General features: G+C 35.1%; 1 long non-coding RNA gene across 2 annotated transcripts in view; it reads left to right on the forward strand.

The window, feature by feature from the left end:
- LOC123583071 overlaps window positions 1–13,610 on the forward strand; it is a 79,490-nt gene that overhangs the window by 4,500 nt on the left and 61,380 nt on the right. For both annotated transcript variants that reach the window (XR_006704727.1, XR_006704728.1), the window contains exon 2: window positions 4,473–4,563. This is a non-coding gene — a long non-coding RNA (uncharacterized LOC123583071). The remainder of the gene's footprint in view (window positions 1–4,472; window positions 4,564–13,610) is intronic.

Genomic DNA, 13,610 nt, shown 5'->3' on the forward strand with positions numbered 1-13,610 from the left:
TTTTTGTAGGTAAGTATGTAGAATGGGTTAAGTTTGGAAATGACTACAAATCCTCTTTTCATTTTGTGCTTTTGCTCTACAGAAGTTTTAAAACTTATATACAGATATTTCCTGATGTCTCATTGTCTTAGGTAGGAAAATGAAAAATCAACAGTTATTTTTATGGCTTTCCATGAGAAAAGGCTCATCACACTTCATTGGAAAGGTACTGAACATATCTCACAGTTTTCTAAACCATCTTATAACTTGTCCTTGGATAAGGCCCATCCTATGAGAGCTGTTCCACCATGATTTCCTGGTGGAAATGTCCTGGTTAGTTTCTAAGTAAAATTTCACTTTTTTTTTCATCCAAATGATTTTTTTTTATTTAAACATCTCCAAACAACATAATCCTTAACTGTTCTCAATCTTTAGCAATCCTGGACTTAGACCATATAAATAGCAGGTGTTTTTTTTTTCCCAAGGGAATTGTTATCACATCTGGATGTTATATGATATTATTTTCACGAAATCTATTGTCTAAACAATAATTGGATCACCTTCATTAATGTACATTAAACATCATTTTTAATTGTTTAAGCAACAAAATTAAATAATATCTCACACAAATATGATTATTCTATATTCATCTTCATTCCGTTTAAAAGTACAATTCCTGGGGTGCGTGGGTGGCTCAGTCGGTTAAGTGTCGGACTCTAGATTAAGTCTCCAACTCTAGATTTAGCCTCAGGTCATGATCTCACAGTTCACTATTTTGAGCCTGGCTGAGATCCAGCCTGCTTGGGATTCTCTCTCTCCCTCCTTCCCGTTCCTTGCTCACACGTGCACGCCCTCTCTCTCTCTCTCTTTCTCTCTTGCATGCATGGGCATGCATGTGCGCATGCTCTCCCTTTCAAAATAAATAAACTCAAAAAAAGTACAATTCTTTAATTTACAATAAACTCACTTGGAATTCTGTTTCTCCTTCTACATTGTTTTTCGTTGCCCTTTATTACTTGTCATCTGTTTCATCCCCCTAAACTTCAGTGGAACTTATAAAAGCATGTCATTTTTAAAGACTAGACCAAGCATAAGGAAGGCATTTATATTTGAATTATTTAGTGCTTGAAATATTTTTCAGGGAAGATAATAGCAGGTATTGCTCCTTCCAGACAATTAGTAATCTCTATTTGAAAGACAAGTCTGCACCAAGGTGCGTATTGCCAGTTTACTTATTGTGGTATTTGGACAGATTACTGACAGGGCACCAAACAGTCTATGCACTCAGACATCACAGAGAAAATGAGAGCATGATTTACTCAGTATGGATACATGATTGTTAGTTCCTGTGTTTACAAATATATAATTTAGTACAGAAAACTTGGCTGGAGTAAAAGTTTGATAAAACGGTTTGGGAAAGAAAATTTCCCCCATACTTGATCTAAGACATTTACAGAGACTGAAATGAAAGCAACTTTGAAATATTATCAAGTCTCTCATTTTCCTTTTACTCAAACAGGATTAGCATTGCACAAGGTTAAATTATGCACCTAACCACATCGTGAATTTTGTTTTACCATGAATTAAATTGCAAGTGCCTCATCTTGCAATATGAGAATTGTTTTCCTTCAAGTCCTAAAGGTTTTTCAATCGTCAGTAGTTCCTTATTAAAATGCAAATACTCCGAGGATTGGAGAGCCCTTAACTCAAAAGTATTTAACACTTTAGGAAGAAGGGCTTAATGACCTCTGAGAGTAAGTTACTGATGTCAGGGTTGCAGAAGGCAGTGATGGAGAAGCAGGGGGTGTTTTGGGGAAGACCAGGGCAGCCACTTGAAATTGTCAATATTGCCTCTCTACAGCTTAAATACGTTATATTCTTGATGTATTTAATCATTTCTGTTTAATCTATCTTTTCTTTTATATATTGGGGTGTTGTTTTCCTCTCATTTTCCACAAGGTTCAGGAGGGAGCAAAATCAGACCAATCAAATTTAACCCTCTGTCAGTCTGAGCTAGAGGTGATAGCCTACAGACCAACTGTTCTGATCAGAGTCTGTAGATTAATAGAATCTTATATGCTTTCCAAAGAATTTCCTTCAGTGACATGTTGATTTGTTACAAGCATACTATTAAGAAATGTTAAATGCTTAAGTTTTAGTACATCTATTGTTTCTATTTCATACCATAACATTTTGGCCAATGTACCTGTAGAAGACGAGATTTATTTTAAGTTTATTATCAAAGTTCAGGGAGTTTATGAGCCAAAACTATAACATAGTTGTTGAAATATTTCTTATTCATCATAATAAGACATCATTAGGCACCATGTAGGTACTACTTTGTTACAGTGTAAGACAAGAGCCATGAAAATCATAGTTAAAACTGTTTTGATATATCGTTTGTGAAGATCTCTTTAAAAAAATGAGTGGATTAGCTAATGAATCCTGAATTATGCTGGATTATTGAAATATGTCTGGATATGCTGAGTCTTTGATATAGAAGTAACAACAAACCAAAATCAAACCGTCAAACAGAAAGTATATTTGCTGGCTCCTTTAACTTCGAGATGAAGAGAAATAATTTTTCAGGTCTTGCTTAATGAAGGTATCTACTTATTTTTAATGAAGTAGAAATCTACTCACGTTAGCAAGTGAAATCTATTTATTTTAGCAAGAATTCCATTTCACCCCTCACTACATTCCATACTGTCAGCTTCCTACTAATCTTAGATATTCCTCTGAGTACCTACAGTGGTTCCCAGCTTCCCATCTGTATATTACACAAGAAAATGTTAGCTCCTTGTAGCTATTTCAGGAGAGAGAAGAAATTTTATATCCATTGTTTCTCCAGAAAACTGCCCACATATCTTATTGATGCAAATGGACTCAAATGCTCATTTTTGAAAATATCATTTTATTCAGGAAAATGCATGTGGTTGGTATAGGCATCTGGGCTGATGAGTGTAGCAATGGAGGGGGGATGGGTTTCTCTCACTAGAGTGTGAAAATTAGATTATTAGTGTGACTGATGAACACAGTGAAAGGAATGCTGGGAAGACAACCACATTGTCACATTTAACTTATCCTAAATATGGCTTGAGGCTCCTCATTATTTTTGTTACTATTACATGACTTAAAAAATATGAACAAGAGTTCATAAGGAGATTATAGTCACAGATACCTAATTCATATTAACATAATGGCACATAGAGACAGAATGAGTACTTTTCCACACAGATGTACATAACCCTGCAATACACACACATATACATACACACACACACACACACAGGTATACACAAAAGCTATATGAAGACCATGATGTATATCTGTGTGTGCTTTAAGTTGTATGCATGTATGAATATCTGAACCCTTAGAGTTTAGCTAAAAAGTTTTACACTGATATTTAATAGAATGACCCCCTCAAACTCTTTTTTAAACTTTTGAAATATAAGCTCTTGTACAATGTTTATGGCATATAATATGCTTACACAAAGTAAAATTCTTGGTCAATACCTGTTTTGAAAGAGCAACAATTCTGATTCTTGAAGTATTATCAAACCAATAGAATTTTTTACAATAAAAACAAATTGTTTTTTTTAAATAGCGTTTTAAACATTTGAGAATGTCTTAAAGATAAATTCTTAAGTGATTCCTGTAAAATGAATATGCTATTCTACAACCTAGTTTAGCAAACTTTTAGCAAAAAGGCAGATAATAAGTATTTTCCACTGGGCATGCCATATGGTCACTGTTGATGTTATAGTACAAAACAAAGTGATAACCAATATGCAATTGAATGAACTTGTCTATAGTTTAATAAAACTTTATTTCCAAAATAGGCAGTAGGCCAGATTTGGTCTGTAGGTGGCAGTTTGCCTACCCCTGTTATGTGAAATCATTTATTTATTCAAATTAAAAGAATTAAATTTAGATATGTTGCTCATTCATTTTAAAATTATATATATAATAATATAATATAATTATATTATATAATATATGTAATTACATTATATTATATATATACATATATATATCAAGGTGGTTTTCTAGGAAGAATAAGTTTATTGCATCTAATGGTGGTCAAAATATAATTTATAGATGTCAATCTGAGAGATACATAAATTCATTCTTGTAAATATGCTTAGTCTCATTTAATTCTTTTCAGATCAACTTTTCCTGTTATCTTGTGATCACAAAGATAGATTTTCTCACAAACTACAGTTATTATTATTTAATAAGAATTGTGTGTATTTCTATTTCATAAATAATTTCACTCATTTCTGAATAATTAAGTATATAGCAAAACCTAACTGATTTCTGAATGTTTGGAAATTTTGATTAAAAATTATTTTTAGATATTATGTTTAGATATAAACATTATAAGGAAACCAAATAGTCTAAACAAACAAACTGAATAATGCCAATGGAAACATCTATGAAACTCTACTAATGCAAATAACGGGCAACCCTTTTTTTCTTTCCCCCTTTAGCGAAGCTGTGAATGTACAAAGTGGCCACTCCAGGAATTAGCAAACATATGACCATGGCAGCAATTGCAGGGACAATATCCAACCATCTATGGTAAAGTTACTTATCTGATTTTTTTTAATCACTGAGAATTTAGAAGCATTACTCATCAGAGTTTGTTTATTTATGTATTTATTTTATTTTATTTGAGGGAGAGAGAGAGAGAGAGAGAGAGGAGAGAGAGAGAGAGAGAGAGAGAGAGAGAGAGAGAGAATCTTAAGCAGACTCCACATTCAGCACAGAGCCTAATATGTGCTCAATCTCATGACCCTGGGACCTGAACTGAAATCAAGAGTTGAATGCTCAAACGACTGGGCCACCCGCAAAAAAGAAGAGTAGGGTGAACAGTTTAGGGCTGGCTAGTGTGAATAATTTCAGTGGGCTTTGAGCCATAGAAGTGGTCAGTAGTTGTCTGGCACATGGGCCTTGGATGAATAAAGTGGGGAATATTGCCTCCCGGGGTGTGCGGCCACATGGAGGATGTATGCCTGGATTGGTTAGTTTGCATATCAGACATGCTCCTGGCTGGGCTCTTTGCCATCTTGAAGAATTGGTTAGCCCTGGGAGGGGCAGTCTTTAAGCTGTCAAAACATGAAAATATACAAAAAATAAATACAATTTATTTGCTGAATGTGTTAATAAATTACCAAAAGAAGTACCATTTCTACTCAGTCCACACCTCTGCTTGGGCTAACACCTGTGTGGGTTGCAAATCCTGGAGCTTTCTACCGATCCATGAAATACATCAAGACTGAAGAGGGAAGGGATGCAAATGTGGGGCTTCCTCTTGCTCTCTACCTACAGCTTCTGTTTGGGCCAGGTAGGGGGTGTAATTGGCTCTCTTCCACTTGCTTGCCCGGCCTTCTGCTCCTCCTCATATGTGTGGGAGAGGGAACACAGGAAGGTAAGAGGATGGATCAGCGTGAAGTGTGAGGGTCAGGTTCCCTCCACCCAACTTTCCACTGGCTGAAGTCCACTGTGAAGGGACCTATTAAAATTCCCTAAGGATTTTGGCATGTGAATGTCAAATGCAGCTATATTGTCTGTACTAATGCAGTAGCTGATTATGTTTTGTAATTCTATATTTATTCATATTATCCTGAAATTAGACACGATTTCTGGGACGGGGAAAAATTAATTCTTACTTAGGGCGAGAACCACATCATTTTCCCTTGCCCTAAACTTCCCAGCTCTGGGGTGATGTGATGAGCGCCAGATGGACAGCGTTGCACCTATGTGAGTCATACCACAGGAAGGGAACCGTGAAAGTGAACTTGAGAGATTATAAAGATATAGCTGCTTGCTCTACCACCACTTCTGAGCAGGGAACAGAAGCCTTTGCTTCCTGTTATAAACAAATTGTCCTCTGGAAGACGAGGGAAAGGATCCTGGTATATTACCTTTTGGAATGTAAATAAATGCCTTTAGAAGGAAGACAAGAGGAACTCCTCAAAGCTTATAATCCCTACAACTTGTTTATGGATCTGGGTCTACTCCAGATACCTTTTCCAGATAGTCTCTCACTATCTCTTTAGGAATGTCCAAAGCTTGTGCTGTGACCTAGGTCCCAGTAAAATGTTCTGAACACCCCATCTATGCAGAGACATAAAAATATTCACTTTCTGACAATAGTGCCCCATTGGGAAGTACCCTGATATTTTCAAAGATAATTTGGCAAAGGAAGAGGCAGTCACTAATGTTCTCATAGTTGTTTTGCCAGGAAATCTTCTTCCCAAGTTCATAGAAGAAATGGTCATAACTTAGTTTCTGACCTAGCTCGGAACCATGGTCCTCAAACTTGTTGAAATGCAATGCTTTATAACATCTCACACATGGTGTTATCTGATATTTACAGAGCATTAGTGCCAGGCACTGTTCTAGATGCTGAAGAAGCAGCTGTCAACAAAACATAAAACAAACAAAAACAAACAAAAACCAAACCAAAGGAAACAAAAACTTAACTTTATGGAGCTTGCAATATGATACGATGCAACATATGTCAGTAATTTATTTCTAATCATAAAGCACAGGTTTCCTAAATGATATAATGCTTTTTGTGTTTTTAAATTTTTTAAAGATTTTTAAAAAAATTTTTAGTGTTAATTTATTTTTGAGAGAGAGAGACACACACACAGTGCCAGAGGGGGAAAGACAGAGAGAGAGGGAGACACAGAATACAAAGCAGGCTCTAGGCTCTGAACTGTCAGCACAGAGCCCAATGCGGGGCTCAAACTCACTACAGTGAGATCATGACCTGAGCCAAAGCCAGACGCTTAACCGACTGAGCCACCCAGGTGGCCCTATATTTTTTTAGATATAGAGGTGTGACTCTCCCTAAAAGGGCACTGTTTTCACTTTATATTCTAACATTTTTGGAACGGTGGATAAAGGGTGGCATTAAGCCTACTTTGCCAGAAAATATGTATAAACTGAGTGATTTGTGTCATGGCTGGAAACGTTTTAAGGGCTGATGGTCTTGTCATCTCAAATCTGGGATCTGGGCACTTCTTTGCTCTTTTTCAAAAGTGGCTAACTTTTTTTTTTTAAAGCAATATGATTTAGGTGACTTAATAGTTTTTGTTTAATGGTAGTGATTAATTCATTAAATATATTTTCATTTTTTCTTTTATAACATCCTTTTGAGACCTAAATTTCTATTTAAGTTTCAAGATTTATGATTTAAAAATTTATGATTTGGGATTATATTTCTGATTTTTTCTAGGTAGAGAACAGGAAAAGTAGAGGTTTAAGGGATTATTCCAACAGCTCTGATGTAGAAATGTTGTTACTTATAAAGGAATGGTTATCAAAATAACATATCTAGATTATGTTCAACATTATTTGAATGTATTGACATTTTTGAAATACACAAAACTTCTTTGTTTCATTAAATGGAAACTTAACATGACAGATTAACTGTTTTACACATTTAATTTTTTTCAATAAATGTAATCACCAAGATTTCCTCAAAGCCCTTGGATATAAAACATGCTTTTCTTAAAGAAGCCAATCAATAATTTACCTCTTATCATATCTAAGAGCAGGTTTTATGGAAACAATAGAATATTTTCAACTAAAACCAGGTACTTGTTTAATAACCAAAATCAGTCTAAATAAATGCAATGGTTTCTCAATAAGGGTTATTCACCTTCGGCCACCTAAACATAGGCAGATAAATGGTGAGGCTTTAAAGAAATACAGCACATTTTGTTAACTCTCACTGTCAATAATATGCAGCATTCAAAGTATACAAAGTGCAAGAGGTAAGATATGACATAAACTTTAATTCAGTATACCTATTGTTTTTAAAATTATTTGAAATCATATTATTGAGTGATATATTTTCATTGTTTACAAAATTTTAATAGCAAAAGTAAGTCATAAACTAAAGAAGAAATAACCTATCAGCAGTAGTCTATGCAGACAGCCACTTCTAGTAGAGCTAAAGGAATATGCTCTACAGCTAAGATCTCTAATAGTTATTGATGACCTGGAGATAATTGCTGGGAAGTTTTCCTGTCAGCTTTGTTTTCTGTGATCAAATTCATTTAAAAGAGCACATTTATGCAGAATGCTTTCTTTGTTTTGATACAACCTGACTAGTTATGAAGTTGTTTCCAAAGCTTGTCAAAAGCAAATTTAGTGGGCTACCTTTCTTGGTGGAAAAGGAATCAAAGCAGAATTAACAACAGGAAGAAATCTGTCCTTTGATTCAATGCAAAGTTATGTGCAATTTACTTTGTAGTTCTGAATTCAGCTGAAAACCGGTAGAAAAAAATGATATAATACCCCACATTTGTGAAAAATTACAAACAGTACTTTAATGTTGGATTCAGCATTAAACTTCCTGATAAAAAATAAGAAAATGCAATATTTTAGAAGAAGTGGGGGGGGGCGGTGGTGGCATAGGGGAATGGTAAAAAGCATCTTTAAAAGCATCCCCAAAGTTTGTCTTAGTCACAAATCCAAAGGGCCCAAGCACATACTGCCAGAGAAGTGTCAGGGTGGCCCAACACAGAGGCACACATCCAGGAAATTAGGTTTTCTTTCTTTTGTGAAGTCTGGAATCAGTGATTGTGCTAAATAAGATGGAAAAGACCATAATATTATAGTTTAATCATCTTCCATTGAATAAGATGAGTTACAGATTTGTACATGAAATCCTCTACACCCAAATGTGATATAGATAATGGCTAACATTCCCATTTTCCTGTGCCTGTTTGAACCCACTTCTAAAAAATAATCGGATCATTTTGCTAAGAAGAAAAGTAGAACTGTCCTAAGCATCTCATGGGGAATTAAAAAACAAATATATTTCAGGGTATATATTTTGAGACTCATGACTTTCATTTTTAGGCAGAAAGGAAAATTATATACTGTAGGAATTTTAGTTATACAAAGAAAACCGAAAATAATTCTTTCATTTTTCTGTTCAATATACTCTTATATTCTATCTTTATAATGTCCCTATGTGATGTGATAAGAATCATAGGAATGGAGTATAAATTAAAGGTATTCATTTTTAAATTGTAAAGTCACAGAAGAAATAAACCAGATTAACTTTTTTTTTAATTTTAATTTGTTATTTAACATGTGTATTATGCACACACATGCACTTATACACACTTAGGAGAAATTAGCCATTATCTAGCTATGGATCTAATGTTTACAAGTCTTCATCAAATGATTTTAGTAACATAGACCTCCAGTTCTATAGCATTTTTTAAATGTTTTATTTATTTATTTTGAGAGAAAGAGAGAGAGAGAGAGAGAGAGAGAGAGCACCAGCAGAGGAGAGGGGTAGAAGGAGAGAGAGAATCTTAAGTAGGCTCTATGCTTAGCGTGGAGCGCGAAGCAAGGCTTAATTGCATGACTGCGAGATCAGGACCTGAGCCAAAATCAAGAGTCAGATGCTTAGCCAACTGAACCACCCAGGAACCTCCAGCTCTATAGCATTTTTAAAAATAAAGTTTGGGGTGCCTGGGTGGCTCAGTTGGTTGAGTGTCCCACTTTGGCTCAGGTCATGATTTCACAGTGCATGAGAAACAACAGATATTGATGAGGATGTGGAGAAAGGCGACCCCTCTTACCCCACTGGTGGGAATTCAAAGTGGTACAGCCATTCTGGAAAACAGCATGGAGTTTCCTCATAAAGCTAAAAATAGAACTATTCTAGTGCAATTGCTCTACTAGGTATTTACCCAAAGGATATAAGAATGATTTGAAAGGGCACATGCTCCCAATGTTTATGTCAGCATTATCAACAATAACCAAATTATGGTAAGAGCCCAAATATGCATTGACTGATGAATGGATAAAGAAATGTGTGTATATATATATATATATATATATATATATATATATACACCACCATTCTCTCTCTCTCTCTACATACATACATATATATATATATATACGTATACGTATATATATATACATACACGTATACGTATATATATACATACGTATATATATATATACACATATATATATATATATATATATTATTCAGCCATAAAAAAGAATGAAATCTTGCAATGATATGGATGCAGAGACAGTGTATTATGCTAAGTGAAATAAGTCCGTCAAAGAAACACAAATACCATATGATTTCACTCATATGTGGAATTTAAGAAAGGAAATAGATGAACATTGGGGAAAGGGGAAAAAAAGAAAGGGAGGCAAACATAAGAGACTCTTAACTATAGAGAACAAGCAGAGGGTTGCTTGAGGGGAGGTGGGCAGGAGATGGGGTAAATGGGCGATGGGTATTAAAGAGGGCATCTATTGTGATGAGCACTCAGTGTTATATATAAGCGATGAATCACTAAATTCTACTCCTAAAACCAATATTACACTACATATTAACTAACTAGAATTTAAATAAAAATTCAAATAAACAAATAAACAAGAAAAATAGTTTGAAAAAACAAAATAAAATAAAATGAGGCTTAATATACTAATTCAAGCTCATCCAAGAAATTGCTAAAGATTACATAGTTATATGTAACATTGTGTTTTAACTGTACTTCGATTTAAAAAATGCTTTAAAATTACATAATTATGCTTCTAATTCATGCCCTGCCCTGTTGTTACTAGATAATAAAGCTGCTGCATCATTTGTATCACATGAAGGGGATGAATCCTCTAACGCAATGGCCCTGACTCAAAATACCCACCTTTAGTGAGGCGGAAGGCTAGGGTACTGCAGAACTATGAAGATGGCTCTCTATAGCTCAGCATAAAGAAGTCACACAGCTTTGTGTTGAGGAAGAGGCAGTATGTTGGGAGAGCCAGTGTGAAAGTTACAGTGCAACATTCCAAGGTCACTGCCTTTTCTCTCATGGCTGGTCACTGTTCCCTCATGGTAGAAACCCTGTCCCCTTGCATTTCAAATCTTAACAAGTACCGTGGTAGCTGAAGGATTGGGAAAAAAATAAAGTGGCATTTCCTCCTTCTCTACTTGAGGAAATGATCTTAGGGCAAGGAAGTAGTAACCAGACTCTAAACAATAACCATAACAGCTACAAGTTGGCCAAGTCTAATACCATCCTCAAATACAGCATCAAGCAGTTTATAGGCATATGTAAATTATTCCTTAGGCTAACCACATGGAATAGACATTACTTTATTTCACTGATTCATAGTGTGATTTTACATGCTAATATCTCAGAATTTGGGATGCTTCTTAGATTGTATGGAATATTGTAACTGCTGATTTTTTTCTTTCATTTTTAGTAGTAAAATAAATGTAATCCTAGACCATGAAAGATAGTATTTTTCCACATTTAAGACTGAAGAAACAGAGCCATAGAGGCTTACCCACTATCACACAGATAGGATTCTTATTCAGGACTGAATGGCTGTACATCTCTCCTTTTAACTGATACAATGTTCTACTTACCATATTCCCAGTTCTCTTGGATGCAAGCCCACAGCACAGAATCTCATGACATTAAACCAGTTATGAGTCAAAATAAGAGAGGTTAAAAGCGTGAGAGGAATTCAACCTGAGGGGGATTGTCAGATGCTAGTTTTGAACACTGAGAGGAATGTGAGCAGCTGCTAGGAGCTGAGAGTGGTCTCCACCAACAACCAGCAAGGAGATGAGAACCTCAGCTTTAAAGCCTCAAGGAATTAATAATAAAATAATCAATGTTGCTGAATGCTAACAACCTTAATAAGTTAGCAGATTCTTCCCCAGAGCTTCTAGGTAAGAATGTAGGTTGGCCATGGACACACAAGGAGTGTGACCCTTGGTATGAGACTCTGTTCAGAGAACCCAGCTGATTTGCACCTAGACTTCTGACCTACAGGGACAGTGAGCTAACAAACAGGTATTGCTAATTAAGCCACTAAGTGTGGTATTTTATTTCCTAGCAGTAGAAAAATAATATGGACGTTGGGGGGTGTGAGAGAGATAGAGGTGGGGAAAGAGAAAGGAAAATACACAAGGGAATGATAGGAGATGTGTTAAATGTCACAAGCAATTCTATGGCAGGACATTCTTTTGCTTATTGTTGTAACATTCTAGATAATGCTGGAACATGTGATCAACACATGTGATCGCACATCATTTTCTCAGATCATCATAGTTTCTTCTTTCTTCTTCTGAGTAAATGCTAAAAGAAGGACTTCAATATATGAAAAAAAAAAAAACTATCATTTCTCATCACTATCTCAATAAGACTAAAAGCTATGTCAGTATGGTCCTATGCTTCATTCATTCTTTGAACTGTCTAGGGCTTTCTTTTGTGGATGATGGACTCACTGGGATAGTGAGTTGGTTGTACAAGCCTTATGTCAACAAGAGCATCCATATGCTGAATGTAATCATATTTGTCAGTTATCATGCCATGTGCCTTATATAGATACACTCAATACCTCTTCTAAACAACTCTGTAGCATCATATTCCTTTTTTTATTTTCAAATATGGTCAAAAGGTGTGAACAATTTTCTGTTTAATTTTTAAAGCTATGCTTCTTCTCTATGCTACTTTTAAACATCTCTCAATCATGGACTGTCTCATTGTAGTACTGATTATGTGTCTCTCAAAAAATAAGCATATGACTTATATTGGAAATATCAGCACAATCAAGTGATATCATTTGAATATATTTGCCTTGATAATATGAATATTAAATGTGGGGAAAACTAACAAGTGTTTTTAAGATGCTCAAACTAAGTTATGAATTTCTTAAAAGTATTCTGTAAAGATATTTGTAAAATAGCACATGAAACATCTTTTAAAGGTCCAGTAAAAATTAGAATCCACCATGAAAAAGATTCAGAATCTATTGTCCCAATCATTTAAAATCCAACAGCAGTGCCTGGGTGGCTCAGTCAGTGAAGCATCTGACTCTTGATTTCAGTTCAGGTCATGATCTCACAGTTTGTGAGATGGAGCCCCGTGTTAGGCTGTGTGCTGACAGTGTGGAGCCTGCTTGGGATTCTCTTCCTCTCTCTTTACCCTTCCCCTACTCCCTCTCTCTCTCTAAAGTAAATAAATACACTTAAAAAATAAAATCCATTAACTGGAACCACTGAAGGTTACTAGAACATATTCTCTATTGACAACAAAGGAGTGTAACAGAGTGGGTTGAACTAATATTATTTTGCAAAATATTTGTTGGGAATTAGCAACACATTTTCCTTTAGAACCAATTTTAAAAAATCATGTAAAGTAACTTTGTCACCCAACAGAATTAAAATATTAATTAGTATTTAAAAACTTGCATTTCTATAGTACTTAATAGTTTACAAAATTTTTCAAAGAGATTATGCAACTGTCATGTAACTGCATGATTGCAATACTAGGTCAATTTTATTTAAAAAATAAACAAGCGCATTATAAATTCCCACTTGGAATCTGGGAGATGAACTTCCATTCTATAAGATGTTATTGGGGAGTGAGAATCCATTTTCATCATATGGTACACCTCTGGCCCACCACCAAACTCACCACCACTGCCCTCCTCATCTAGGTTTTGATTCTTTTCCTTTCAGCAGTCACCAACTGAAAGCTCTTTTGTGATAACTACCTTTGAGGTCCTAGAATAATTTTATTCACACACTAACGAAGCAAAACTATCTGTTCTTC

The sequence above is a fragment of the Leopardus geoffroyi genome, chromosome B1 (assembly GCF_018350155.1).
Source record: "Leopardus geoffroyi isolate Oge1 chromosome B1, O.geoffroyi_Oge1_pat1.0, whole genome shotgun sequence".
NCBI classification, from domain to species: domain Eukaryota; kingdom Metazoa; phylum Chordata; class Mammalia; order Carnivora; family Felidae; genus Leopardus; species Leopardus geoffroyi.